This window comes from Anopheles funestus, chromosome 3RL (assembly GCF_943734845.2).
Source record: "Anopheles funestus chromosome 3RL, idAnoFuneDA-416_04, whole genome shotgun sequence".
In the NCBI taxonomy this organism is placed as follows: domain Eukaryota; kingdom Metazoa; phylum Arthropoda; class Insecta; order Diptera; family Culicidae; genus Anopheles; species Anopheles funestus.
The window spans coordinates 79,837,574-79,864,298 of NC_064599.1; the positions used below are offsets into that span (position 1 = coordinate 79,837,574).

General features: G+C 39.8%; 1 protein-coding gene across 7 annotated transcripts in view; it reads right to left on the bottom strand.

The window, feature by feature from the left end:
- The window catches only part of LOC125770057 (MOXD1 homolog 2-like), a 503,823-nt gene that overhangs the window by 452,683 nt on the left and 24,415 nt on the right, over positions 1-26,725 (bottom strand). For all 7 annotated transcript variants that reach the window (XR_007419137.1, XR_007419135.1, XR_007419133.1 and 4 more), the window contains exon 2: positions 23,604-23,658. The gene's annotated coding sequence lies outside the window, so the exon portion shown is untranslated. The remainder of the gene's footprint in view (positions 1-23,603; positions 23,659-26,725) is intronic.

Below are 26,725 nucleotides of genomic sequence, written 5' to 3' on the forward strand. Positions count from 1 at the left end.
GCAACATCGTTTTGCGTTGCCTGGGTACTGGGTCGATTGTCAGCCATTCGGCAAGGGTGGTGGTTTGTTTTTCCGGTTACCGAACGAGGTACATCTGTTTTTTGTGGGCTTGATCACGACCAAAACGGAGAGGAGGGAATGCATTGAAGCGTGTCACTTTTAATTCGAAGGAATAACAAACTAACGGTTTTGGGCGAAAGAAAATGGTGGCTATTGAGGTAATAGGGACATTGGTAGGTAAGGCTAGGGCCACTCCAATTGCACTCTGTTACAATTCTGATATATGCCCTTTTCATTGGTCGTCGTTAACTTGTTCTATGGAAAATGCAGAGAATAGATATTTACTCAACATTTGCTTCAATGCAAGTCGAAACTCGATTCTAACATATTCACCATTTACACAGGTTGCTCATATTGTTACAGGATTTTTTTTTATTTCTAAAAGTACTTTATGGACACGATTTCATTCCAAAGATTTATTAAGGAATATTGCTATTAACATCTGGGAAGTTCTTTTTACTTTGTTGCAAGTCGTTTGGTACCATCCTTGTAGTTTAAACACTGCAAAAATTCAATTGTAAGGAAAATTGTAATATTGAAGATATTAAACAAAGGTACGATTTGATTTAAATAATACACAATCCCTTTCTGTTAGAAATTGGCAAAAAGTACAGGCTAAAAGCCAGTTTGAAACAGTCCTGACGATTTGTCGACACGTGCTGGCCAGCAAGCGAGCTTTCCCCATAAGCTGGAAGTAATTCGTTTCCGGGAGGTAGTTTGCTCCTTTATTTCATTTTCCCCTTTTTCATGTGAAGTTATATTTCATTTTTCTATCACCAATAACTACTACTCCCTAACATGGTTTATGACTTGTCCTAATACGTACATCGCTCCCATCGGAATAGTGTTCTTTGATATGGATATGGGGAGCTAGAATTAAACATAATCTTTCCCCTTCTATACGGAAGGAAACATTTTCATGTCAGGATATTTTGATGTTTCAGTATTGTAGCAAATGTATCAAACCATAAAGTGGTGAGTGGTAACACAAGGCAGTCACCGAAAAAATAAGCCCCCCAAAAAAAAGCAAACAGTCCCTGAGGTGATTCGCCTTCAAGACATCACAAAATATAGGGTTGTACCGTTTCCTGTCGCTGTTAATCCATCAAAAACCGAAATGATGGTGAAAGCAAAACCTGGAGAACGTTCGGCACATAAAGAAAATGGAATCGAAATAAAATGGAATTCACTTGTTAGCATAATTTTGGAACACTGCTCCCACCGTCCATATCTCCCGTGGAGTGCACCGAATGGTAGTCGAACCCTCTTTTATCATTGTTCGGTCAGTACACCAAGTTCTTCCAAGGCCCTGGAGTTCATTTAGTACTTCGTTTTCTACTCAATATAAATGTTTTTTTTTTTGGGAGTCGAGAAGAAGTGTTTGGGAAGTTCACATTGTTTTGCCTTTCATTTCTTTCGACTCCTGCAAGTGCTGTAAGTAAGATTGTTTCTTTTTGCCACAATATTTTCTCTGAACACACAGTTCACATCCCGCAAGAATGCCATTGGCTATCCCTGGTCCTGGTGAGACTTTTTAATTGAATTTCCAGATTTTCTCTATACAAATGACCAGATTTCTTTTTTTTTCTCTCTCTTTTGGCTCCTCTTACATCCACATCGTTATTGAACTTGAAGTTTGAAACATTTTTACTATCCCAAAAAACCCAACCCCGGGAGAGGGTTGTAGCTTTGAAATTTCTTTTAATGTCATTTCTTTCTTTTTTAATTGCTCCATTGCCATATTCAACCCGCAGCAAAACTTTGCTAGCAGCCCTTAAGTTTGTGTGCGTCAATTGGCGTCCCGGATTTGGGGAATGACAGAATTAATTATGTAAACAAATACAAACGTTAAGGGTTGATGCCGGGTAGGGGAAAGGTAGTGGGGTTTTGAGGATGAGGAATGCCTCTAATGAATGCCCCTTACTCGAACTGTGGATAAAACTTTTTTTCCCCAGAAAATCCAAAAGGGCTTTCCTGTAGTAGTTTCCTTTTCTTGGAGTTTTGTATTTCTTTACTGTATCCCAAAAAAAAATTACTTCAGAGAAGAAACGAATGAAAGAGAAAAAAGTGAAAGAAAATCGTGCGGGCATCTTTGTTTATTTTAAAATTATCAATAACTTTTAACTAGGGGGTTACTACCATACACATTTCTCACCCTCTTTCATCCACTCGTTTTCTGTTTCTTTTTGGGTGATAAGCCATTTTCCAGCCCTCCCCCCAAAAAGTAAAAGCTACGAATTAAAACAGGGAAGTAAAAAGAAATCAAACAAACAAAGAAATATCCCCCATCTGGCCCCTGCCAAGCACCGAAACGCACTGTGCCGTTCAGTAAAAACCGAAAATCATTAAAAAGGATAACGAGCCAAAAGTTTTACTGCTTCCGGTTTTTCGTTTTTCCTTACTTTCCAATACTTTTCTTTTGTAGTGCCATCTTTTTCTCCTTTGCCACATAGGATGTTGCGAATGGCACAATCTTCTTCATGGGTGAAATTGTTTGGTAAGTTCAGTTGAAGCTACTGGAAACTGTAACACCAAGTGACGAAGTGACGCTCTTCGGTGTTCCAGCAAGCAAGGAAACAATCGGGAACATGTACTTGAAGTAATCCTCAGAAAAATGTACATCAATGTAAGGATGTGAGGAAAGCAGAAGGGTAAAAAAGAGAGAGAGAGAGAGAGAAGTAAATAGAACAAGAAAAAATGTAGAATTTGGAAGCTTCTAGGTATGGAAGTTGTGTAGTAAAGGGTTTCTTAAGGGATATTACATAGAACAGTGGTCCCCAACCTATGGTCCGCGGACCACTTGTGGTCCGTGGCCTAAGTAGAAGTGGTCCGCGGAAAAATATTTCGATCGTTGGACCGATTATTTTAACACTTTTTGTTTACCATTTCAAGTGTTTTTACGTGACGAAATCATTCTACGCTCCTCGATGTGTTAGATTGTGGACAATTATAATTTTTACTAATGTTTTATTTCAAAAATCGCCTTAACAACGATATACATACATTACGAGTCCGTTCATATGCGGCACATGTGGGCCGCGATATGCTTATGTCGAACAAAAAGTGGTCCGCGGTACTAAAAAGGTTGGAGAGCACTGACATAGAAGGCTATTCAATCAGATTGTTCGATTAATTTGGGCTATGGTTCCTTTTACTTTTGCTATACAATTAATAAATCATGTATTTGTTGTAGCTTAATATGATAACTTAATTTTATTTATTAATAATAAAACAGTTACTCGAAGAATACTCCCAAAGCCTATCTACACTTACCGTACAATATTAATTCATTTATCACATTAAGGCCTTATTTAGCCATGCAATGATACTTTTCTTTTCTGTTAGCAGTTTAGAAGAATTTTCTTATCTATTAGTCCCTTTTAGGGTTAGAAACCCCATTTTTGGGAGGAGAAAAGTTTCGTTATATGTTCAATGTAATGCATTTCTTTGTAACAGACCATCTAGACTAGAGATGGAGTAAATACAAAACACTGGCTGGCAGTTCTTAAAAATGTACGAGCAATAAAAATGAAAGCAAAGGGAAAAGAAAACAAAACAACAAAAAACAGGAACAAAAACTTTTTCTCCCTTTTTTTGCTCTACATAATGGGTAAGTAATCATTAGATCCAACTTAAAATGGCAAGTTTCCACTGCCAATCCGATCCTTTTACGAATTTTGTCAACAAGATGGGATCCGTATTTTTTGTTGTTTGGCGTGGAATAAATTTACTTTCTCCTTTCTATGCATTTGGGACTTAAGAAAAGAATTTTTCGTTTTAATCGATTTACAATTTCGGCACTCGGCAAGCAAGAGCAACGTACTTTCCTTTTAATTTTCAATATCAGCTATATGTACAGGAACAGCTCTTTACTCACTAAAAGTATCCTCAAGCCGCCCCAATAGTGACCACATGAATAAATAAATTCTTCCACCAGCAAAAGAACACACACACTTTAACATTACCCTGTGAAGGCCACATGAAAGTCGGGTTTCTCCTCGGACACGGAGCAAGTGCATCCCATTGACCCCTTGTGTACGTGGCTGTATGCTGCAGTTTCGAAAGTTAACGAGCAACAAAGATTCTAGAAACATCCCAACCCGAGTAAGCTAAAAAGTCCAAACTGTCAATGGGCTAAAGTGCATCCTGGCACCCATATCTCACCCTTACCCCTAGCGGAGACCCCTATCTCACCCTCTAAAATGTACGTGATTTCAAGCTTATTGGGCCAATTATTTTTGCTTTTTAACCCGAGGTTGGAACGCTTGTGCAGAATGTCAACTCATCCTACAACTCCGCTCCTTTGCGGGATGAGTCATCCTAAAGCCAAACCCCATTTTGGTTACCGTAACGGAAATGCTACCGTTTCCCAACATCCATACACACGAAACACGTCCCAAATGCTGCCGAAAGGAACAGTGATTTGTTTCCACAAAATCGATCGCAACAGAGAGAAATTCTGGTTCCCTTTATGTTCTTCGCTGAACGTGCAAATCTGATCCTGTTTCCTTCCTGGCGATGGTTGTATCGCTGGAACACACATGGGACGCACACTGCCGGACATGATGCGTTCCATCCCGGTGCGTTGTGGGTACGAAGTGCATAATGGATGCATTTTATCACCTGTTCCAGAAGTTTGACGAAAAGCTTTTTAGCAATCGATCACTTTCCCATCTGACGGGTATGAGTACCCGTTGGTTGCGCTTTATCCATTGCCCGATGATGCGTTGATGGCGATTATGACCATCATAGGCTAATGCGTTTGTAGGTTAATCGAGTTTAAGCTAGCACGGGACCGTTCACTAACGGAAAGCGGAAGCCACGCTTCAACAATTTCAAATGCTTTTGTCGCTTTTTTTCTTCTTAAAGTGCCTTGTAATACGATGAAAACCAAGGACACTGTAAATATAAGTTTAGCAATTAGCTAAATGTACCCTTTTTGGGGTCTTGGAAGACACCACCCAAAAAGGAAACACTCGAGCGAGAAACAATAACATCCCGCCACTTTACCATTTGGTGTGCAATAAAATGCTGCCTCTAATTTATAGTTTTCATGGGAAAGTCAAAGCTACCACAAGCCTCCCCAAAACCTTCTAGGCATGGTTGTGTTGCAAAGTTTGAAGTAATCCTAGATACACTTCACCCCAGGCCCAGCAAAACCGTAAAGCCGCTCCTTAGCAAATGACAATCCTTTACAATCTGGTGCCAGTTTTTGTTGGATAAAGGTCCCTTATTGGTTGGGAAAAAGTTTTTCGCGTGAAAGACCCCGTTGAATGTCTTGTTAACATTGTGTAACAAGGTATATAAGAAGAAAACAAATCATACAAATTTCGTCGCTCTTAAATAATAAAACCAAAAATAACACGATATGCGCCTAAAAATATGCAAACTGCATAACAATAGGTTCCTAGAAAAAAATATTACCAAGCGCTTACCGAAGTCAATTTTAACAAGCCTTTTTCCAAATATGCTCGGAGTGTGCTTAAAGTGTAGATCTAGTTCCACTTTTCATAGCAGAAAGTTTTCAGCACGGTTAGTGGTTACATTGCTTTCGGAGTCATTACGGCAAACCAACCAGCACTGTGCGCCGTCACCACCATTCGAGATCGCATTTGCAACGTGGTTGCGTTGTTTGCTTTGGAATTTGGAAAGATGGGAAATCCAAAAAAAGGATTTTAAGAGTTTCAAAACCAACTTCAAGCTTTGCAATGAACTTTGAGTGACCGTAACCTAGTTAGGGGGGCCTTTTTTTGGCTACTTGTAGTTGTGTGGATGGATTTTTTGGGAAGTAAGTAAATCAACGTTCAAGGTTTCTTGGAAGAAAATTAGACTTTTGTTTTTGAAATTCAGTCGTTTTTTTTAGAAAAATAATTCGTAGTTTCGTTTACATTAATTCGTTTTACATTGCCTACATTTAGGCGCCTTAACTTCATACTAACAAGCTCCTCACTTTTCATGAAAGCTTACCGAGACGGAGTCCTGTTTCCAAGAACATTCAAAATAAATTCTTTTCTCCTACTACTCAGCAAAAAAGACATGCTTACAAAAAATACCTTTCCACAGGGACAGTGAATTTCCGCTAGAAACATTCTATCCTGATGAAAATTACAAATTCCACCTCTCGTACAAAGCTGTCTTACCCGTTAGCAGAAATGCGCGCCCAATGAAGATAAACCTCTGTGCTTGTGCTGTGCCTGTGTGGGTGGAAAACGTTGAAGGAAAAGTGATAGGAATTCTATAAACACATCCTTCCGTGTGTCATTCTTTCCCTGCTGCCCTTTCACCCAAAACACGGGATAAATGTAGATGACCGGATGGATGGCAAAAATTAAAACTAGGATCTGTTCATTCCATGTCTCCACGGAGTACAGCGAACCGTTGTGAGTGGCAAACCTTCAACCACCTTGGTTTCCTTCCTAATGCTTTCGCCTGCGCACGAAACGTGGCACGGAATGGATTACAACGCAGGCCTCCTGAGATGTGTGGCTGAAAAATGTCAGAAAAACAACCCAGTTTCGCAACGGCAAGCGGACAAAACGCTTTTAATTATGAAATATCATCACATCGCACCGTCGAAAGGATTATGAAGAATGTGTGATTCAACCTCCGGTGGGTCATATAAGTAAGCGTGTAGGTGTGTGTGTGTTTTTCACAACCATTTCATTGGACACCGGAAAAGGAAAGTTGTTCGAAAACTTCACCTTCCACCTACTGTGAAAACAGAATTAAAATCTTTTTTTTTATTTCTCAAAATTGAAAACACGAACATAATCGCTTCCGAAGGACATTTCCCACATTGGTAAGGATCTATCCTGTTGTGTAGGCACATGTCAACAGGCGTCCGGTTTGAGGGATACCAAGAAAAAACACAGTGTGTTCTTTAACAGATGACCAATGTTAACGGACGCTCGTTTTTGTGCATAAAAAGTTTTTAGAACCAACAAGCACCAACAACATTTCTACATATTTGTTACAAGCTTGCTATACTTTGCTTAATTTTAATTTTTTTATACACTTTTATGTTATAACAACTTGCATATGACCGTTACGAAATTCACTTAAGCCACACTCATAATTGTTTCAAGTGAAGTTTTTAAGTCTCATATAGCTTTTCCGGCACTGTTTAGTTGCCCAGGGGATAGAACACGACACATACGCGAGATAACAAAACCGTGCAATCCTGAAATATGACCTGCAAATGGCCGCTTCGGTGAATCCGCTTGTGTGAAAGAGGAGAGCAAAAAAAAAAAAAGAATACCCACCAACATTGTCCATCGTCTGTTGACAGTTTTGGTTAAAATGTGTGAAGCAGCACCGTTACTAAGTACAAACATATCCGGCTATGCCGGATCATCACACACAAAAACATAAACGAGCACCGGACCGGATATGGTTAGCCTTAATGTACGTTTGAATGGCACCACACAGGACAGCAAAAAAAAAAACAGACATCTGACCTGGCCGTACAGATATTACAGGAAATATTATAATCAGTGTGGGAGAGAAAAAATAGGAAAGGATTGACCGAGAGCACGGATGAGGGTATTGAGAGGGGAGAGAAAAAGGGTGGAAACGAGGGGGAGCATGTTTTCCTACGGGCTTAAGGTTCCGTTGTACCGTACAGAATTGGATTTCCGGCTACCTTCGCTGGGCGGATTGCCTACATTCAGGCGATTTATAATATTTCGCTCGCCTTTTTTTCATTCACTTGTTTCATTCCTTCAACTCCTTGCGACGGTATTTCATTCCCAGACAGCAGTGAAATACCAAATGAGCTAGCCCTTTCCTTAGATATTTCCGTACCTTTCACTGCCAACCGCACCGTGCGAGATAAGAAGCGTGGTTCCGATCCGACAGGGACCGGTAAAAACCTCCCCCGGAATGTCCGATGATAATTCCATGTAATTATCATTATGGCATTCGGCACCGGAGTGAATGCTTTTTTCGGGGTTTGTAGAAAGTATGAGAAGCGGCGAAGCAGTACAGCGGATTAGCGTACTGTTCCGAAGCGGATTGTGGGCCTTTATACCCCGGTTGAGGTTATTTCGCCGGTTTCGTGAGATATTTCCCAATGTTGGCTGATGGTTGTAATTACCAAGTAGAAGTACTAGGAACGAAAAGTTTTCAATAATAATACTTGTATAGTATATTTATTCACTAGGTCGAAAAACAGCAGCTTAAAGTTACAGTTATTCAATACACCAGAATAAACCGAACCTTCTCCTAACATTCCGTATTATATTGTAAATTGCTCATCTCCTCTAGTGTCAAGTTTGTCTTATTCTAAAAATTCTTTAAATATAACAAGAATGGCAATAGTGGAAGGAGGAAATCATTCGCCCTAGATAGTATAGTTATTTATTCACCTACTATCCATTTCCCGTTCCGTTTTCACACAATAAAATACATTCCAATTCCTCCCCGAGGGCTATTTCTAATAAAAATACAGCTGTGCAACCGAGCAGACTTGTTTTCATCCTGCTTTTTTTTTCACCCACAACACAACACTGCATTGGATTAACTTTGTTAAAGTCAAATTCAATTTCTAATTATGGTCGCAATCGACCTCTTCAAGCGTGTTTAGAAGGGGAATGCATCGTTGCTTCCCTTGCAAGGATTTATTTTGAAAAAAGAGGGTCCTTCTCCTCTAAGCAGTAACGCCATGGGTGTGAACAACAGATTCGAGCGATAGTGCATCACAACACATAAAAAGGTGAACAAAAAAAAAGCGAAAATAAAAATACAATCTCACACCGGACACACAAAACAGGAAAATTCGACCAAGCTGTCAACGGTGTACGTACGTTGTGACCGTGTGCGCCTCCCTTACACTGTAGTGGAATAAAAAGTAATCAAATCATGTAAACTAGCCCTCATGCTCTCTCTCTCCCTCTCCCTTTCCCTAATCTATAGTGTAATCATAGGTCGTACCTTGGTCCTCTTACTTAAAAGGATAACAAGCAGTTCGTCACAATTGGCGCGTACTGGGAGGGGTTGCAGGACCCTTTCTTTTCACATCGAACGACCCCTTCGGGCAAATGGTTTTTACTGAAACGACTTCTTCCTTCATCGCGCTGGCGAAAGCGGAAGAGGCAGAAGCACATTAATTCCTCTTAAGGCATGGATTTGCACCCACCCAACCGAGATCGAGAAAACGAAGTTAAAGAGCATCTCGACGATCGACGATTGTGTTGGAAGGGAGGTCGGCAAGGTGGAATTTGTTTTCCCAGTTTTCCTGGGAGTTCTTCAGGAGGTGTGTTTGAAAACAAACTTCAGCTCGAAAGAGGAAAAAAACGAGTAAAGTCAGCATGGTTGAGATGCGAACGCACCAAGTCCAGTGCCGGCGATGAATGGTAACAGAAATTGTAAAAATCTCTGTCTACAAACAAGAGCACTTCCGGTGGTCTGAAGGGTGCACTGAAAAGCCGTCCCCTTCCGAATCGATCAGAATCGTTCGGTTTGCGTTTGATTGCATTTGAATGTAATCATATTAATGTTCCGCGATGGTACGGGGTAGGCCGACGAAGGGATAATATTTTTACTACACTCCCGTACCGCCATCTTAAAGGAGATCGATTGAAGTAGGCTCGACTATTCATGAGCTTCCAATAGAAATCCCTGGAGAAACTCCCCTCGGGAGCTGTGGCTTGTATGGTGAAGAAAGAAAGTTACTTTTTTCCATCTTAAGCCGCTTATTTGGTAAGGATTTTCCTGCTAATGGGTGGAAGGTAGTGTAGAAATATCTTTAATGTTCCGTTTTATGTTTGTAGTCCCGAGGACGTACAAATCCGGTGACGGATAGTCCCAAACCCAGCAAATGTTAAGAACCATTTTACCATCTTCAACTACCAATTCTCCCATTTTGGTGACGACGAGTCACATCATAACGGCGGCGGACCATTCTTCGCTGCGCGTAAGTATCGATTTATCACCAAACTGTCCAATGTCCACCGAACATCGAATGGTGGTAAAACTAGGCCACCCACCCAACCCCATCTATTCCATAAATTACTTGGTAGAAAACAATTTCGTTGGATAAATATTATCATTATAGTGTCTACCCGTGGCGTGACAATGTCTTCTTGACGCTGGCCTACATTACAGTACGGAAGCCAAACGGCAAATCCCATCACATCCCTTTGCGAAGTAAGACAAACGACCCATTTGCACTCGTTGGTTCGATATCTTCGGATACTCGGTTGTCTGATAATGAAATGAAAGAAAATTGAGCGAAATCTTTGATGGAAGCGTATCGTACTGAAGTAGTGTACACAATATTTATGATCGGGTGCTTTTTGGGGGGGTTTTAGCTAATATTGTGTGAGCAGAGATCTGTTGTCCTCCATAATGGAAGAGTTGTTGGGAAAGATATTAAAAATTAACGCCTGAATATATGCAATAGTCCATACATATTGGCTGAATCAATAAACATTCTTGATTGATTGGAAGTTTAGATAAGATTATTTCTGTGTAAGAAAATTATGTATTGGAGTGTCATTGATGAATTCCATATTGCAGAAGGATAATAATAGAAAATAATAAGAATTTCTAATTGAAATGATTCCTTTGTCGAGAAAATTGCATACTGACGGGCGTTTTAATAATATTTTACATATTTTCTATGATGTCCTCGATGTTGTATGACATATTAAGTGAAATGAATTCCGTTTTATTTACCTTTAATGTCCTATTATAAACTAAACTCTCATGTGTTTACTAGTACAACACAATCCACTTTACATTAGCATCCAATTGACGAAATATGCAAACTGATTCAGTTCAATCCAAACACACAAACAAAACCAACCAACGCAAACAAACGCCGGGTCTCCGAACTCATTATGATAATGACAATTCAATGATGCAAGTCACTATTTTTACCGTCCAAAAATCCACTTTATGTTAGTGCGCTTTGAAATCAATTTCGCAAATAAAACACACCAACATGTGCAAACACTGGAATTCCATTGCCAACCACTGTGCTGTTTTGTTTTCCGCTCATATTTTGACTTTGGAAGCGTGTCTAACTGTGTAGCGCCCGGTCGAAAGTTGTATTGTTTGATAATGAGCAATATTCCACAGTTTGGCATTCGGCAGCTTATTAGAAATTGAATTAAAACTAATTAAACCTAATCACTGTAAACCGCGTGACGCTCGCGAGTGCTAGAATGTTGACATTTGTTCACACTGCTGCTGGCAGTTTTGGCATTCAGGTTTGGCATTTGATTATTGGCTCAGTGGTAAATGTGAAAATATTGCTAATAATGAACATTTACCCCGAACGCACAACGCAACGATCAATGGGCCTAGTGCTACTAGCTTGAAAATGTCCTAAATGCTTTGCACCACCTGAGAGGAAGGTGCATTACGGGTGACTCATTAACTGGCTGTCAATAAGAGTGCTTTTCCTCTTTAGTGCACACACACATAATGATGATTATGACTGGTGCGGCATGTAGTGGAAACGATGCGACACGTGTGGGGCTCCATATCGGTTTCCGTTTCAATCGTTGATCGCAATTTGAAGCGCTTGTTGTCACGGTTTGGACGTGAGGGCGATGAAAAGCCTTGGCGCATTTCTGCGATCCACTGTCAAAGCGGCCATTTGACGATGCTAATTGAAATCGAGCACCGATCAAATTCGACGCGTTTTCACTCAATCTGTCCAGCCAATTAGTACCGCGACCGTTTCCGTGTGTGTGTGAGTGGGTACTCTTCGTTGATGGGAAAATATGATTTGACAACATTCTATGTTCGTCTGTTCAGTTAATAGCTTCCGAGAGGAGTTCAATTGAGCTCGAGTTTCGATAGTCGAGGGATGGGAAAATTTCATACTGACAGAAGGTAACAGCTTTTAATCTGTCTGGCTTCGAATGTTTCCAAATGGAGCTCGTTTAATCCGCTGCATTTGAACAATTTTGCTTGATCTGCCTGCAAAGCAGAGCTTAACGATTCGTAATGAAGCAAATATTACAATCAAACAAAAACAAAAAAACCAAAAAACATCAAAGAATTTTGATACCTCATTCAACTTGCATGAAACAGATAAACTATCATTATTTTTTGTTTGTTTTTTTCCATTACTGGTATCAATTCAATTGCGAACTTGAATTACTTTTGCATACACACTTGCGAGTAATTCTCACCTGTTGGTGAGGGCTGACACATCATCATTAAATTAATTGATATATAAATCGCTCTTTGCCGGTTGCACGTAGCACATGCTTGAGGCCGTTAGAGAAAACAATGAAATGTGTATGATTACGTGTGTTTCTGTAGGTATGATTGAAAGGTGCGAAAAGAGACATTTGTTGAAGGTGTGAAACATAAGCTCGGGGGTTAAATGTTCAGACTGTAATTAAGCTGTACAGGTACTTAACTATTGAACTCTTGTCGAACGCTAGTAATGGATTGTTTTTATGTTCAGTAACGCATTTTACAACGAGCAAAGCGGTGGTGTTTCACTTCCAGTGATTAAAAAAAGACGCCTAAATGTATGCTTATTCATGATATTTTATTTGCTTAAATTGGCGAACCGAAATAAAATCATAAATACTTTTTGAAACATACGTTTTTTACTATTTAAGTCTGAACAACATTGCTCCCTCGAACCAAACGATATGTTAAGCTGTAGTCCACTAGGAGCAGGGAATAATTTTTCTTACGAATGACATGGGTCTAAAAGTGTCAAAAGTGTCAAAACTCCTTTCTTTTTAAAACGTAAATTCATGTGGGATTGCATACATTTAGGCGTTGCGAACCTATTTCACATCCTGGTGTATTTGGATTTTGATTGTTTTTAACAGTATTTTCTTCAATCAAATATAATTTTTATTTTAAACAAAACTCACTTACGCACATATTTAAGCAAATACATATCCTCGAAAATAAAACCGGTGTTGTAGTTTTGAAATTTATTTTTAACTAACACCAGAAAAAAACGATTTCCATTGGAATATTCATTGATGTTTCGTTATCGGTTTGTAGCTCCACGATAACGTCGACAAACTTATTCCACCCAAAACCATATTTGCTTCGATGACAAAGAAACAATAATAAAGAAATACGCACGTGTGAGTGTAAATACACAAGGCAATTGCTATAACATATCCTTCTTCAAAATCTAATGCTAAATCGATTTTGCTCCTTTGTTCGGTACGTTTCTGACTCAGCTGAAACACATTTTGATAATGTGGTGTAAAATTATGGAACCATCGCATCCATCACCCTCCCGGGAAGCAGTACAGAAAGCGGTTCAATTGGAAATGGAAATTCTAAGCGCGCGATAAAGGATTCAATTCTAGCGTCGAACGAATCCTTTAGGGGGAATTCGACCCGATCTGATCGCCATTTTTCAATTGATTTCGATTAGCTCACGCTGCTGAACGGCAACATCAGTAAATCGCGATCTCCCGCAGGTCGTTATAACGTTTGTCTATGGTCCCGCCTGCTGGAAGGTTTACTGCCCTCCCAAAGGTGCCCCATTAAGATCGAATTGGAAAATCTTGCTCTCGCTTATCCGCTATTTCCCGAACTGCACTTATGCAAATGAACCGATCCGTAGCGTGCGAAACTTTACCGACATTATCATGATTTTTATCGGTCCCCAAAGTTCACTGGTACTCTCCGATCCCTTTCTCCCCAGGATATCGCTACCGCTCTAAACGGAGTCCCTTCGTGTGTATGGGACCGGAAGCTGGTACGCAAAACCCGCTGGAAGTGTGGTTAAATTTTATTGTTCTCTTGAAATTTGACTTCCTACATCGGAAGTGGGATATTGTTGTTAGATCAAGGCAGTAGTACCACCCCCGCAAAACCATTCGATGGGCAATGGCAAGAAACAACAGTTAACTTCGCACAACTCTCCACCTGAGCTTCGGTGGGGCTGTTAGCGGGCGCACCAATGGACCAAAAGGTGTTTGCCTTGGGAGTCCTTGGGGAAATTTCAGTTTTACAACCCATTACTCGCTACTAACGTCACTCGGACATTGACGTGTCTTTCGAGTGAAGCTTTTCTGACAGCCAGCTTTAGCAGTAGGTACACCAACACAAACCGGTGTGGTGATATAGATTGACGGCAGCTGCAGCATTCCAGCGCGCGCTGGAAAAAACAACTTTCGTCAGCCTTATTTTACGAACTGTCGGAAGTTCGCAAACGGTCATAAAGATCCAAGATGCCAATGGCCGATGGGTTTCGATGATGGGATGACCACGTCGTCGGCAGGTAAGGGTGATTTGACGTGGAAAGTTAACGACCATTCTCGTGCACATCGATCGGGCGAAGTTTCAGCGGGAAACCAGCAAACACCTGGCAATAACAATAATCTATGAAGTGTCTATGAAACTTCACCCCAAAAGCCATTGATGCCAGCTTATGGACGGCCAGGGTGGGAACAAATCTGCCATGGTGTGAAGTGTTTCAGAATTTCAAGGAAAACATGCACTTTATGTCTTGGTTGTTTTTTTTCGCTGTCTTCTTCTTCGGGTTCGGTAAGTTGTTAGGAAATCTTATGAGACAGGAACTGGAAGGGGACACTTAATTTTTGACGATGATGAAATTTGAATCGTTTAGGATATGTTCCATAATTCATAAAGATTTTTTTTTCGTGCAATAATAACACAATTTTATGAGTAGTAAATAAATTAGACATAACATTACTCTCAACTAGATCGTAAATAATACAAAAAACTATTACAAACCTTTTAAATTTTAATAATGCAAGGTTTGTAAATTATTGTCTAACTTTAGGCGCCAAACTAAGATTTGTTTCTACGAAAAGTGCATGCCTATGTCTGTAAAAACTTGACCATTTAGTTTAACAAGAAAAACTGTTCAATATATAGTTATTTCACAATTAAAGCGAAGAATCTCAAAATGTTGAATAAACTGTCACAACTACATTAATGTGAAAATGTTTGAAATTTGAAAGAAGAACTTTATGCTCAAATATTTCTTGAGTATTTTATTTCTAGTTTTGTTTTCATTTCCCCAAAAATAAAACATAAAATAATACGAACTAAAATCAAGCCACTCAAAACTCAATTCCAACATACTCCCCAATCATGTTTTGTAAATCTTATTCGAGAAAGAAACAAAAAAAAAACAACTCAACAACCATCCTCAAACCACTCGAAAAAAAAAATCAGTTCACAACAGTTTGGCCAAACACACGTTGGCCAGACGCTACATTCCCGAGAGTTGTTTACAATGTGACCATTTATTATTCTAATGAACTAAATCGACTATCAAGGTTCCGTACCGATGTGACGTTTTCGAAAGTGGATAAAGGATTCCGTGAACGAGGATAGGAAACAAAACAAACACACATACACACACAGATGTACGAAAAAGAAAAACAAGAAAGGGGAACTCATCCATCCCACGCATGTTCCTCAAGTGGAAAGAGCATTCTTTTTTTGGGGGAGTAGGGTGGAAAATTTCTCATGCGAATCGGCCAAATCGGGTGGTTATGGTAAAGGGGGTGGGACGAGAAGGTGCGAGGAAGAGGTAGGAAAAAAGGACAAGTGTTTGCAACCATCTGGTAGCCGGGTACACCGTTATTCTTTCCGCAAATTCTGCCGGAACTTCCTCAACAATACTTTATTAATTCCTTTTGTTCGGATTTCTTTTTTCCCTTTCTCTCTCTTTGTTACTTTTTTTCGTTAGCCTTCTTTCACTGTTTGCAAGCTTCACGATTCATTGAGCTTCCGGTAGTGGAAGTATTCCTTTTTTCCGTTCCCATTCCACGTGTAGATGTGTGTAAAGTTGTATCCGTATCCGAAAAAAAAACGCCGTCCATAATATACTTCCGCAAACTGAACGCCGGGGTGGTTTTTCTTTCTTTATTTTACTTCATCTTTCAAACAGAACCAAACAGTACGTTCGTCGTTTCGCCATCATTGGCTTCATATGAGGTACCGGAACGGCTGCCATCGTCAAAGACACTCAAGAGCTCCCGGGAGACGTTTGCCAGTGGACCAAGCGTACAGGAATGCCGGAACATCGCAACAGTTATCGGTTGCCGAGTTGATGAACTTGTTTGCCGATTTTGGGTCTTCTCCACCATGTTTCTAACCTCCTTTCGCTTCGTCTCCATTTATTTTCTCCAATAAACCCAGGCATACACGTGCACGTTTGCTAAAACCGCACCGGTACCGGTATGGAAATTGATTGTATGTTTGTCGAAAATGAGTCTGTGTCTGCTGGTTCGTCCGCACGTCCGGAAAGTTAGCCGCGCGCGGTAGGACCAAACCTTCCGCTTTCTTTTCGCATCTTACAGACGACAGGTGGCCCCACAATGGGGGAAAAACTCCGGATGCCTCAGGATTGCGACTTTTCATTTTCTCAAACCGGACCACAAAGAGAGAGAGAGAATGGATAGAACGGGCGTTCGGATTTTGTTTGTTCGACTTTGCTCACGCTTCCGGGATGCTTCCATATCCTTTTTTTTTAGCTGTGTGTTATTTAGCTTCCTTTTTCTCATTTCTCATCCCTCCCCGGTACGGTACATGCGTTCCCATTGTTTGATAAAACACACAGACAGCTTTTCCATTTGTATGTTGCAGGTTCTCCGTACGCTACGTAGTGAAGATGGCCATGTAATTGAATGGCTGCTCGCCATGAAGTAACGCTATTAGTGGTAAGAGACGAGTTTTTGCAACCTAGCACAACGCTTACCGTTTTGATACTATTGCTTCGTTTTTTTTTTTGCTCTCCTTTTCCCAATGCAGAGATACGATTAATGAAGCACAAAGCAAGCATTATCTGGTCGTTCGATGGTCGTTTGGTTTTTGGGATTGTGTACGAGACTGTGGGCAAGATTCGGATGTTACTTCGTGTGAAACATGGTTAGTGGAAATAGGCGATTATCTTCGTGGTACGGGTTAGTACCGAAAACGGGTGGAAAAGCTTTGCGCAATGTAAACACCGGGAAATTGTGTTCGTTTTAAGTGCACAAACAAACTATCTTCTAACAAAGAAATATCCAAAAAGATTGCTCCAACATATTTTCAGATTTTTATAACTTAAAAAAAGTTAATATATTTTTATGAGAGAGTTAACTAAACAAAGGTAAAGGATTTTCCAAGGATTTCTCTTATTCGGATTCTTGGAATGCACGCTTTAACGGTGTTGAATAGTACGTCATATTCTGATTAGTATACTCCTTACGTGAAAAGACGCGATAATGTAATGCGTATTGCATACTTTAGGAATAATTCTCAAACTCCATCTCACAAGCACGCCATAAAAAGGATAAAGCGTAAAGTAAAGCTCAATCAACGAATAAATAATAATCTAAATCTGTTCATCTTAAAGTATCTTTAAAATAGATTTAAATTGTTCAGAAGCAAATATTTCATATTGGGGGCGAATTCAATTGAGCAACATTCAAAATCTTCCCTACATGTTGCATTTAACCTTAAACCCATCACCAGTCACCCCATCACACTGCTTCGCCTCTAATCTCTAATCTCAAGTCAAGTCAGTATGCACACAGTGCCGTTTTGTTCACACACACCCCCTTATGCACACCCCCAATCCCACTAAAGAAAGGGCCTAAGTGTGATTTCAAAAATATTGTCAATCACTTTGTCATCCCATTCATGCCGTGAAGCGTGTGCGCATCCGTCCCTATACATCATCGAAATGTAGCCATGCTGACTCGGTTCCTTCGTTAGACCATCCAGTGGGTGGAAGAAACATCCCCCACCCCGAAAGCAGCACTGACACTGACAGCAAGCACGAGTAAGCATTTTATTAAAATAAATGACAGAGGTGACGAACTGTGTTCCAGGGCAGCAGCACACAGGAAGTCATTGCACACAGGGTGCACACTGTCACTTTGCGAATGAAACGAAACGGCAATGAAGATGAGCCGCACGCCACTTCACCAACGTTACAATTAATTCAGTGTCAATGGCAAAAACCGTCGGCTGAGTTTGGCCGATTGTTGGCAGGGCGCCGGGATTCATCACCTAAAAACCAGATGTGCAAATGTAGCAAAGTCTCAGCCGTGAAACCTTCTCGGTTCTTGCGAACGAAGGTATAAAGCTCTGTGCTCAAAAGAACGTCGGGTGATTACTATTCATAATGAAGCAACATGACGAGCATGAGTTCCCGCTCGTTTCTCGCTTCTCCGCAAGGAAAGGTCATCCATTTCGTAGTACTTTTGGCAAAGTAATAAAATGGGGAGGAAAAAAAAGAGCATCAAAATTTGGTCCCTCAAACCAGGATGATCCGCTGTCAATATCGTTTCACAATCTGGACGACTTTGGTCTTGTTACCCTTCGCTTGAGTGTGTTGTTTTTTTACTTCTCCACACTATTATGCATCCGAATGAATTCTTGTGTAAATCACGCTTGGCCACCCTTACCAACTGTTTCTCGCACACACAGTACAATTATTCTGACAGTTTCGTCTGACAGCTTTTCCCGGCGTACGGACAGTCTATTACAATCGTCATCACGCCGTACGCCGTACGTCACACGATTGTTGATGATGAAAATTGCTTTCAGAAAGATTAAACTCTAATCGGAATCGGAATTTTCCACAATCACACACACACACACCCGAGAGAATGTTCCGGACAAAAGGCGGAACCATATGGGATCAATCAAATTCGAACGCCTCGGGAGGAAAATTCACCACCAACACCAAAAAGGATCACCTTCTACCGATCCCTTTCCTGTCGGTGGACGATAAACTTTAGCTTGCAAACAAACCGTACGAAGGTTATGAGTTGCTTTCCCAAAAAACAACCCACTACGACACGTACTCATTAATTTACTAGGAAAATGCAAACAAAAGTCCGTCTCCATACAAATAAGAGCGCGCGAGAGCGAGCCGGGAAAAACCCAGTCGGAACGGTGCGAAACAAATCGCATCTGTGTGGCGCACCCAGGCATCGAGCTTTGATTTTCCACGTTTTGCGGATTCACTGGCACACTATCGTTTGGCCAGGTGTGTTGCCGATACGTTCGGTCGCCTGTCGAGTTTGGGATTTGTAATGAAATTTGCCCACCCAGAATGCGCTGATTAAATTACAAACCTTAGGCAGTACGGAAGTGGCAGGTGTGAAAGGTGGAATTCGGTGGAAAATTTGAAACGGTAACGTCCTTTTGGTTCACGCGTCCACATACACACTATCGTCCATATACACACGGTGGAAAGATTAAAATTTGAATTTTGTGCGTATATTTGCAATTATTTCGAAACGCGACGACGATGATGACAGCCAGAATAGGTGATTGGGAATGGGTGATTATTGGTTGAATGGTTTTCGATACAGCTTGCGTTTATAGTGTATTTTTGTTGAAGCACAAACACTTAAACTGTTAACTGTATCAAGTTATATAATAAGCAACTGAAACGATACAAATAAGCAAATGCGTGTCATTCGATTTGCATAACGTTAGGCGTTTTATCTGTGATATGTATTTTAATTGAAAACGTAATTTTAAAGACGATGTAATCCTTAAGCAAGATTTTAAAGACTCTAAATTGCCAACAGTGCAATTACTCTCATATTTAATTCGTATAAAAATGATTTCAAATTCCCTTTTTTTAAAGAAATTTAAATTTTAAAAAGAGAAAAAGTTATGCTCTCATCGCTTTCATTACTACACTGCAGTTGTACCAATTTCTCTCCCTTTTTATTAACGTTTATCGTTTTAAAATTCCATTCGCACAAGGGAAGGTTCCTTGCAGGGCATTATTTATTTATGTTCTACCTCACTTTCATACTGTCTGCTGCCATTGTTTTATTGAATTATAATCGGCTTTTGGTGCTCAAGCGTTTCACAATTAACAAAATTAAAAAAAAAAAACAAACAGCAAAATAATAATGACAATGATGTTTGAAATCACGCTTTTACGCCCATGCTACATCAATGCCGACCGACCAAGGAACCCGTTGGTTCGTGGTTAGTTGTTCCGCTGCCGTTTGCGAATGTTTAGAGGTTTACGGTGGACCGCATGTCACCACCAGAGGCATCGTTCAAACACCATACAGGACATAATAATCACACACAAGCGCCTGCTGCAGGTGGAGTGACGGTAACGGGTGGTACACAAGCACGTGAAACCTCATTTTGGGGAAGGTGATCCTGTTCGTAGCATTTGTGTTATTATGGCTGGAGAAACTATCATGCACAAACAGACCAAACATTCACACATTTCCCATTTCCCTCTCCGCTTTTTTTTTGTTTGCTTCCATTTTGAATAGCTGCATGAATGGTGTAATTGAAATATGATAAAATAGTGAAACGAGTACGGAATGGGGTAACCAAAATGTACCAAATCGAACAACGCTGCATGCCGAATGGTTTATTGAAAATCATTTTCCAAACAGGTGCGGTAATTGAAAATGGTTCCCCATTGGGCGGTATGGAGATGGGAAGTGGTTTTACAAATTTTCCCTTCGAATTATAGCTACCTTTGGTGGAAATAATTAGCTGCCTGTTTCTCCACCATTACAACTCTGTATTTGCCAATGCGATTGGTTTAACAAAAAAAGGCTAATATTCGCGCTCGCTGATGTATTGTTATATTTTCCACTTTCCTCTTCCCACTAAACCCGTTCCACCCCTGGCCGGTCCATGATATCGAACACTTCAAATTTAATATTTATGCTCACGATTAGGGCATAATTCGTTTGTAATTGAATGTATTTTCTGCCATACAAGCGCATAATACTTTCGTCCGTCATTTGTTTTCTGCTGCATTGACTAACTTGTTGCAAAAACGAATTGGCAACTAAAGCGCTAATCGCATTACGAACTGTAACAATGAATTATGGACGCATTTCAATGCGTCTCATGCAAAGTTGATGTTTCACATTGTGGTTGTATGTGATTTAAAAAAAAAATACTTCATTTACAAAAATCTATGATAGTGAATAAAAATTGTTGATACAACGCTATCAAAGCTTTTGGTTGTATCGCCTTTCTCTCTCTCTCTCTCTAATTGAACAAAATAAGTATTCAGGATACACTATTCAAAACATTTTAACAAAAAACAATATTTTTTTATTAAAAAATGTAATCTAAATCCCGAAACCATTGCCTTTTTCCTCACAAATACACTGGTGCCATCTAGGTGGAAATTATAGAAGCTTCAAGTGGTTGTGAAATATTTCATGAATTATTTCAGACCGCTTGTTTCAAATTTAACGATGCAGGTATGCTCTTTACTGGTGCGCTAGTTGTTGCACACCAAAATAAATTATTGTGTTGCATTTTAATGGAAAATGAACTCTCGGTTAAGTTAAATGATATTTAAAGAAAAGAATATTTTCCCAACAAGTGAAAAGGTTTAATAGAATGCAATTTGGCAGATATAAACAGCTATCAAGCTAATTAAAAATATCAAAATAATACCAAAAAAATAATGCTAACAGAACCAACCTTGGTAAAATTATAAAAAAACACGAAATAATTAATTATTAAATGTAGAATGTTTTTGGAACTTTCTTTTGCGATATTTTTATCAAGACGATAGAGATAAGGAATTTCTTCCTATCCAAATTATGCAAAGCGTTTATTCGTTTACAGGCGAGAAATAAAATAGATAATCAAAATCAACCTGTTTCCCGAACGTATTCCAACACATCGAACGGGTTGATCGAAGATATTAACAGCTCCTTAACCGTTTACAATTTGATTACAATTTCTATCACTTTCCATTCTTTGCCATCCTCATTTACACGCGGCTTTATCTTCTTTTTTGGGGACGGGGGACGAAAGGTTTCCAAATATTGCCATTTCTTCTTTCGCCCAGACGAACACCGTTCTTAAGACGCATCAAAAAAGGAAATGAAAAATTCAAACCCATCGAGAGAAATCTCCCCCCACCAAAAAAAAGTCCCCATCAGGGTATGAAACATTCAGTGTAAACGGTACAACAAGAAAGTAAGATGTTCGGTAACAGCCTCGAAAACCCCCGTCTAGAGTTTCTCTTTAGTAGCAAATCGGTTTACAAATTCCAGCTACGAAACCCTCCTCATCATGCTAACGGGGAAAGGGATCGACCTCCGACCGATGAATTATTGATCAGGGAATCGACAGGCTGGATTGGATCCCCCCGGGAAGGGAAAGGAAAAAAAACCCTTTTCGAGACGCTGTTTGTCCGGATGTTTAACCGTCCGCCCAAGGGTTAAAGATTATTTCGGATCCCTCCAGGACGGGATGGTCATCTCTCTGGTCAGTAGAAGAGGATTTAGCTTCTTTTCTTCGTGTCCCACTCGAAGATGATTCGATGATGATGATTACAATGACGGTCCCGTATCCTGCCGTGGAGCAAGACCCTTGTCCGGATGTCTCGGTTAGTGCTCGCTCGACAAATGGAAAGGATTCGGTTTGAAACTGAGGTGCCATTGATTGAAAGGAGTCAATTAAATTATGGTTCACTGGCTTCCCATGTAACGAATTTCAATCACAACTTCGTTTCGGAAGTTAACATTCCTTGGTATGGGAAAAAACAGCTTTAAAAGTTAATCATAAAAAAAAATCCGAAAACAATAATTTGAATCCTTCCAGTTTATTCGAGGGGAAGAATTTCGTGCCAGCTTCACGCTTCATTTGCATCTTATTGACTTGGGTTGGAGTTTTCGATCGAGTAAAAATTTTGAACTGAAATTAAGGAGCAAAAAACCAGGAGGCATCATAACTTTGACTATTTTGAGTGATTTCGTTCTCTTCTTTTGATTGTGAATTTCTTCGAAATAAACTTTTATTAAACCACAACTTTGTGCATTTCCATTTGTTTAACCGTTGGCGTTGATGCTGCATGAAAACTAACCAGGATTAATGTGAAATAAATGATTTCTTTTTCAACTTATTTTTCATCTGCCCGAGTGGAATAAAGAATGAAATAATGTTACATTTTTTGTGTGTACCAAACTAAGGATTGTTTCTTGTTTCTTCTTTGATATGAACTCTGAATGAAGTTTTGATGACCTTTAGCCTTTTGGCTGCTGACATAGTGGAGATACATTAAACTTCTCCTCTACGGCATGCTTTCGGTTAGTTCCCTGTCAGTCGATGTGAGAGATGTGTCTATATAGTTTTGCCTTTTGCTTTTGTTTTATATGTGTCTTTCCTGATAGCTTACTTCAATTCGGTGTATTGTTGCCCATATGTCTATAATTGGCATGTCATGGCACATAGCATGTTTGTCGTTCGACTGATCCCAAACAAGACCGGTCCGATCGGAATTCCCCCAAGGATAGGGCAATTTTTCCGATGCGATTGACTCTTTGACAGTGCTTCTAATGAACTTCGAGTGGAGGTTTTGGATAAGTCCCCACACTTGAGTTTGGTGACGTTAAAGTTTCCGTGCATAGTGTATCAAAGCTGACCCCAACAGGGACAGACAGAGACATATTTGGATGTTGTTTTTCATTCCGTTTAATGAAACGTTTCCTCGAAAACATAGTTACGGTTTAAAACACAAATTCTTAAGTTGGTTTGCACACAATTTCATCTTCAAAGTTTCTGTTATCGTTTAATTTATAAATGTTATAAACCAAAGTTATTTTACTTACATGATGTCGTTGCTCTTGTTTTTCTTGGACTGAATTAAGGCCCGAAATTGATGCTCTGAAATAGAAGAAAGGGCAGAAAATTGTATGTTTAGTAATTAGACTACTCAAACATCAGATATGCACTTGAACATTGAGTCGTTGTAGAATTTTTCTTCATCCATTTTTTCATCCAGGCTCCAGGAGACGATAGATATAAAGCCACAAATTAAGTTCGGATTTAAAAAATCAACCCTAAAATAGTTGAAATGAACATCCTCATTTCTCACGCGTTCCAACAGTCGTTAGAGGGTTACAACATTGCAGAAGCGATCATGTTCTATTTTCCATGTCTACTTTTGTTACGACAAAATGTCCTTTATAAAACCATTTTAAAGCAGCTTAAAAATGTCTTAACGTAACATTCGTACAATAACCACAAATAAAATCCTTTCCAGCTTATCCATTTCAATGTGCGAGAAACAGCTTTTCACAATCATCAGCTGACAGATGGAGTACGTTTATGCTGCTCCGTCCATTGTTAACCTCACACCCGCCCCCAGAAAGCCACGGGAAAAGAAGATTTACGGCCCCCTAACTAGGCATTGGGAAGCGATGCACACGCAACATAAAATACCGCAACATGTTTGTATGTGTACAATAAAAATCCTTCAACACACGATGGCCATAAAAGCCGTGGCGTATCAATTTATGCACGCACCAATATCGGATTACCATTACGCGGGTGGTGATTCGGGCACGTGATTACAATACATTAAGCTTCACCCTTCCCAATCTTTTGCAGCATTTTGTGCGTACCGGTGCGTAAATAAATCAAACTGAATATGAAACATACAATTCATTATATTCCAGCATGGATCCAATACTCATCAGCTGATCGATTACACCCAATTTCTTAGGTATGGTGTTAGCTACCCTTCTGTCGGGAAAGTTTTCGCCTATTCATATTTTTTTCTTTTGATTTTGATAAATTATTAACACACCCACAGATGCGTGTAAAAATAAGACGAAATTTTCTCAAGAGTGTTTTCTTCTTACCTCAAGAAAGGATTTCTTCTACTTGTAGAAACACAATGGAGAAACTCTTATACACTCTACCAAACTGCTAGGAACTCTTTCGTTAAAGAAAACCTCAACACTCGGTATACTTAAGGAAAAAAGAACATTTCCCCACGTTGGGAAAACTTTTTCTGCTTCTTCAGGAAAAAAAACACATGGTAATTACGAATGGTACTTTGTTCGGTGCAGGTATGGCAAAGATATAAGAGCGAAAAACCTTATTCACTTCAACATCACGCCTGGTCGCACTTTGGAAGTGTAAGGAAACAACAATATTTTGAGGTAACCTCAAGACGGTAAAGTTAGCTTCCTTGCACTGCAGAATCCCAAGAGTACACTGAAGAAATCGGTCATTATTCAAAATCGCTCAGGTGTGACCGTAGATATTGCCCGTAGTTTGGTAGTGACGGTAGATTAGTGGACTTTGGACACACAATTAAGGTTTATGTTCTATTTATTAACCTGCTATGCGTCATCAGGTCAAATTATAAGGATATCAAGGACATAAAAAGTAATGTCATACCATGATTTACTATTTAACGTGTATTGTTGTCAGAATTGCATACTTTTAGGAGAAAAAAGAAAACGTCAAAGAATCTAACAACTTTAAACGACAATCCATAAAGTACTCACCATTATTTTGATTGCATAAAAAAGTAACAACAAAAAACAACTCCCAAACTCCCCAGCAATGCGAAAATATATCAATAAAGCAATTGCCCCGATGCACATCATTGAGCCGGGATCATCGGGATGAGGTAAAACATCAAAGAGACTTTACAATATTTCCACTTCCTTACGCAAATTGCAATATTTCCCGGCTCGTGTACTTCATTTATATTTGCAGATAAGTAGTAGAGAAAAAGCACTTCACCGTCTACTTCACTGTACTTCACTTAAAAATCAAACAGATCGGATCTAATCCCTGCGAGCGGTTTTTTACTGGGTGGCGCTCATCGTCAAATTGGCCGTTAGTGGTACGGGGAATAAATTGCCAAGAGTAGAGTCGTTCGGTTCGTTTTCCGCAGTAATCAAGCAATCAATCTGGGTAAATGGTGGTTGCTTTATTAATGGTGTCCAAGCTATATAACCTTTGTTTCTCTCCATCTTTCAAATGGATACAGGATACTGGAGTTAAAACTTTTATTCTAGCGAGTGAGTAAAATAGTTTCTATCGTTACGTTATCGCACGGCAATTGTTCGACCAATCGGAAACGGTAAATGGGCAAACCTGAGCACGCTGTTGAAGAAATGCATCCAGTTGAAATGCATCACGAAATGGAAGACGTTTCGGGAATGTGAAAAATCTCAAACAATATCTTTCACCTTCTTATCTTGACGGTACCTCATTTACCCGGAAGAGCTAAATTACTGCTTACTTATTCCGACTCGATACTCGTAGCATCGTTTATAAGGATAACAGCTTGCAGCTTGACGTACCGTTATCGTTAGTACTTCAGCAGCGAATGAGAAAAACACACTGTCCGACTACGATACGTCGTCAGGTGGCATTCGCCCAGCGGCAGATAGTCTCATTAATTCCGAATACTTTTCCGCCCAGGTTGTATCCTGCATCGGCGATGAGCTTCCAGAGGATATTGAGGAGTATTATGAGCGTTACTAAAGCGTGAATGTTTTATTCATAAAGTAGCAGCTAAATTAATGGTCATTATAGGGTTTCGTAATATGTCCCGCAGGACGGTAAAGCTTCAACGAGTTGACATCTTCACTCTGTTCGTCATTAAGCACACGGAAGGTTGAAAAAAATTCCACCAATTCCAGCAATGAGGACGCAACTGTCCACCACGAATGCGAAACCGCCATCTACCGGCAAACCGCAGAACCGATTTCTGTGATGACACATTGGACACTAACACGGAAGCGCAACCTGCCAACCAAACCCATCAAGCAACGAGAATTCCACATCCTGTCAACCGCAAACTTTGTTGGCGAGTGTTTATCGCGTGCTAGAATGTTTGGGGTTTTTAACATTTTTCACTTGACATTTCTCTTACCAGACGGTGTTTTTTTTTAATGATTTTAGTTGATTTTTTTTATTACTTAAT